General features: G+C 28.8%; 1 protein-coding gene across 2 annotated transcripts in view; it reads right to left on the reverse strand.

Annotated features, from left to right (window-relative positions):
* Window positions 1–4984, reverse strand: part of LOC111684635 — a 77484-nt gene that overhangs the window by 68465 nt on the left and 4035 nt on the right. The gene's annotated exons all lie outside the window — the stretch shown is intronic.

Here is a 4984-nt window from a genome sequence, read left to right on the forward strand (position 1 = left end):
TAGTTCAGTTCTAGTTCAGTTCTAGTTCTGTTCTAGTTCTGTTCTAGTTCTGTTCTAGTTCTGTTCTAGTTCTGTTCTACTTCTGTTCTAGTTCTGTTCTAGTTCTGTGCTAGTTCTGTTTTAGTTTTGTTCTAGTTCTGTTCTGGTTCTGTTCTGTGTAAGTTTTGGTCTATTTCTGTTCACCAAGTTAATCGAATGTGATTTTAATATATCAAAGATTTCATACCTTTGGTTTTCTGTCTTCATTCTATATACATATATCATTTTGTTCCATATTTTTGTTCGTTTCATTTGTGATAATGTTGATGACCTAATGTTGCGTTTTGTAATGCAGCTCGTTGTGTTTAAAATTCATTAAATGTTCAATAAAATGAAACTGAAAATAAAAGGAAAAAAAACATTTATTGAAAAATAAGACATTATTCACATACAGATTTTTATTAATTAAAATCGTTAAAATAATATAAAATGCATAGAGAATTATTAAGTGTCCTAAATGGACCACCAATTATGATGGAGGAATGTGAGTAAGAGTGTGATTGTAGATAGATTTTAGTAGATGTTGTCATGTTTTCAAATGATAGATTGTAGTTGAAAGTAATTGAAAGCAAGTGGCATATTAATAATACATTTTTTTCTCTCAGTGTTTAGTTTAATATTTTCAACATCATACTCATTAGGCCTCTTGTCTTCAAAAGAAAAAAATCTTTAAACTGTGATGAGTTGTTGGCAAAAAAAAGAAACAACAACCCAAAAAATATACTTAAGTTCTTCAACATTTACTCCTACGTTGGTTTAAACTTTAAAGAAAAAAACTGCAAACAAAATGAAGTATTAAGAAAACTTTGTGATATGTTGCAGAGACTATTGTGGCAAATGACATAAAATATACAAGGATGTCAAAAAGGCTTAAATTGCAGAGTCTGAGAAATTTAGTTTTTTTTCCACAGACACAGCACTTTTTTTGGTTGAATACGAAATCTGGCTCCATGTACAAAAAGAAAGAAAAAACTGAAAAGAATAGATATTTAAACTCCCGCTAAATATAATTTACATTTGTATTTGTATATCTAGAAGTTTAAGTGTTTTTTTGCTTTGAATTTAATTTATTCTAAAGGTGTGTGTGTGTGTGTAGTGCATGTCAGAAGTTGAGCTGTTGCACATCTATGTTTACATTAAGATCTAATGTTGTTGTAGCTGTTATTGTTCATGCCATCGTTATTTTCAAGTGCATCTTATTTCTGTCATTAAGGTAAACAGACACATTACACCTCTGCCACCAACACTAAAGATTTACTTATATATACATCTCCCTTTCCGTTCCTCTCTAGCTTGGGGAACAGTGTAACAATTACTTTAGCAACAATAACCATATGTTGACTGTGGGTACTTAAACATAATCTCTAAATATAATACAGTAAATACTCTTGAAAAGGGAAATTTTTCAAAAAAAAAAAAAAAAAAAGAAAAGAGTAATTGTCTTCTTTAATTACAGTTAAAAATTACCATTCAGCTACTTAAACTACTATTCAGCAAAGTAAAAATCTTGCTGAATACAAGTTTATACAGTTAGTTTTTAAAATTTATATTGAAAATAGTAATTCAGCTATTGAAAACTGTATTCAGCTAAAGCAAACAATGAATAAATGAAAAATTATAAAAGAAAAATTGCAACTAGATTAAGGAAATCACTATTCAGCTCTTTAAAATGCTATTCAGCAGAATAAAATAAATGCTGAATTGCAAAAAATCTTGCTGAATACAAGTTTATACAGTTAGTTTCTTATATTTATAATGAAAATAGTAATTCAGCTATTGAAAGCGGTATTCAGCTAAAGCAAACAATGAATAAATGAAAAATTATAAAAGAAAAATGCAATTAGATTAAGATAATCACAATTTAGCTCTTTAAAATGCTGTTCAGCAATACAAAAATTCTGCTGAATATAATATTTTAAAGATTTTCCTAGAGTTTTCAAAGAAAACACACAATTCAGCTATTCAGCAAGTGAAAATGTGTGACATATGAACCAATTTTGTGTTTTAAGTAAGTATGTAAGGAGTAAAAAGGCAATTCAGCTGCTTGAAATGTTATTCAGCTAAATAAAACTTTTGCTGAATTGTTGTAGTATACGACTTTTTTAAAAATCTAAACAGTTAAACTGTATTCAGCAATGTTAATTGCTATTCAGCAAGCTAAAATGTGAAAATTTTAAATTTTAATGATTAGGAATGCAATTCAGCTGCTTGAAATGCAATTCAGCTTTATTAACCTTTTGCTGAATTGTTGATACAAGAGTCTTTCTTACAAATATTTAAAGTTAAAGTGTATTCAGCAACGTTAATTGCTATTCAGCAAGCTAAAATCTGGAACTATTTGAAAAAATATAAATTTTCTGAGAAATAAATGTTTGAGAATGCAATTCAGCTGCTTGAAATGCAATTCAGCTTAATAAAACTTTAGCTGAATTGTTGATGTAAGAGTCTTTCTTACAAATTTATATAGTTTATGTGTATTCAGCAACGTTAATTGCTATTCAGCAAGCAAAAATTTAGAAATTTTTGTAAAAATCCTAGTTTTTTTGGGAAATAAATGTTTGAGAATGCAATTCAGCTGCTTCTAATGCAATTCAGCTTAATAAAACATTTGCTGAATAGTTGATATAAGAGTCTTTCTTACAAATCTTTACAGGGTATTCAGCAAAGTTAATTGCTATTCAGCAAGCAAAAATGTAGAAATTTTAGGAAAAAATCTTAGTTTTTTAAGAAATTAAGGGTTAAGAATGCAATTCAGCTGCCTAAAATGTAATTCAGCAGCATTAAAATATTGCTGAATTGTTTAAATTAGTGTTCTCTTTTAAATTTTAAGAAAAAATATCTTATTCAGCTACTTTAATGGCTATTCAGCAAGCTAAAATGTATGATTTATGGAAAAAATACTGATTTTTTTGGAAATTTAACACTAAAAGTGCGATTCAGCTGTTTAAAATGCTATTCAGCAGTAAAAATTTTGAAATATTTCTAAAATTATGTTTAGATTAAAGAACTTTTTCATCTTAAAAGTAAAATTTGAATAGATTTTATACTTTGATTTAAGTCATTTCTTGCTTATCATAAACTCAAACTATTCCATTAGGTTGCCTCTTCATCAAGCTTAATATGTTACTGTTTGCATACCTGTTCACTAATAGAGCATCACACACTAGTAACAACAATACTTGCATGACACTTCCAGTCATATAGAGGGACGGACGAAGGGGTATATTGGCGAAGTATGCAATATCAAAGTTTTGTCTCTCTTTTTGCATTTAGCAAATAAATTTAAAACTTTTTCTTAAGAAATGTTTGGCTCACATTACTTTCGGTTGAGGTGTTACTATTAATGAGCAACAGCAAGCAGCAGCAGCAGACAAAGTCTACCGGTTTGTTAATTTTTTTTTTCTTTCAAAAGGACAGTTTTAATAAATTTATTTTCAATTTTATTTTGAAAAAATATATAAAAGTATAAATTCTTTTCTTAACTTAAGAATTTTTTTATATTTCTTTATACGTTTAAAAGAAATTTTTCAAAAAATTTATAGTTTTTTATTACTGACAAAAAGTTGTGCTACAAGTTTCAATTTTTCAACATGTTGACTTGCATTGAGTGCCAACATTCTGATCGTTATATACAACACGCATTTTAACATAAAGTTTAATAAAGTGTAGGTTGCCCTTTTTTTGTAGATGGCGTAATATCTGTTGGATACAGAGTATAAAAAAACAACAAAAACATAAACTCTCTTCTGTGGCCACAAACTAAAAACTACTCTATAAATAACAATAATAACAAACATTATAATAAGCCGGTAAATAATAAACAAACAAAAATGAACAAAAAATAACAAAAAACAACTAAACAATCTTCCAAGGATGATGCTAGTGATGATGTTTCTGTTTGTTGTTAATAAGTCTGGTTGTTTGCTTACTTACTATACGTGTTAAAAACAAAGAGTACAAACCCCAAACAAAGAGTAATTTACACACACTTACAACAACAACTAAAACCTGCTTTTGAAAAACAAAGAGTTCCTTTTCCGTTTACTTCATTTTTTTACTCTTTCACAAAAAAGTATTCACTCTCCCTCCACCCCAACCGCTCTTTTTAAACATTACAATTGTTTACATGTAAGTGTATTGAAAAAAACCTATTGAGTGATTTATGCTTGTTATTATAGTTTTGTTGTTGTTGTTTCAAATCAAACATAAACATTAAAAAAAAAACTCAATACACTTATGTGGGTGGCTCTAACAACAAAAAAACATACACAGAGCAAAGAGGTACACAGCTAAAGAAACGAAGCCAAATACGACGAGTCATAATACTAATAACAAGAACAACAATAACAACACTCCCAACATTTACAACAAAAACTACTGCATGGGAATATTAAAACAAGAACTTGCAGAAAATATATAAAAAAGAACTTTACTTTTTCTTTAAGCTCAAGAGAAAAAGTTGGTAAAAAAGAAAAAGAAATTTCGCCTTTAACTAACAAAATTTGGTACTATAAACTCTTTATAATCGGGAATATAGACTATGTTATAATAGAAACTCTATCTTTCAGTTCTAGTGCAGTTCTTGTTCAGGTTTAGTTCAGTTCTGGCTCAAATCTAGTTCAGTTCTAGTTCTAGTTCAAGTTCTAGTTCAGTTCTAGTTCAGTTCTATTTCAGTTATAGTTCAGTTCTAGTTCAGTTCTAGTTCAGTTCTAGTTCAGTTCTAGTTAAGTTCTAGCTCAGTTCTAGTTCAGTTCTAGTTCAGTTCTGGTTCAGTTCTAGTTCAGTTCTAGTTCAGTTCTAGTTCAGTTCCAGTTCAGTTCCAGTTAAGTACCAGGAAAGTTCTAGTTCAGTTCTAGTTCAGTTCTAGTTCAGTTCTAGTTCAGTTCTAGTTGAGTTCTAGTTGAGTTCTAGTTCAGTTCTAGTTCAGTTCTAGTTCAGTTCTAGT

The sequence above is a fragment of the Lucilia cuprina genome, chromosome 3 (assembly GCF_022045245.1).
Source record: "Lucilia cuprina isolate Lc7/37 chromosome 3, ASM2204524v1, whole genome shotgun sequence".
In the NCBI taxonomy this organism is placed as follows: domain Eukaryota; kingdom Metazoa; phylum Arthropoda; class Insecta; order Diptera; family Calliphoridae; genus Lucilia; species Lucilia cuprina.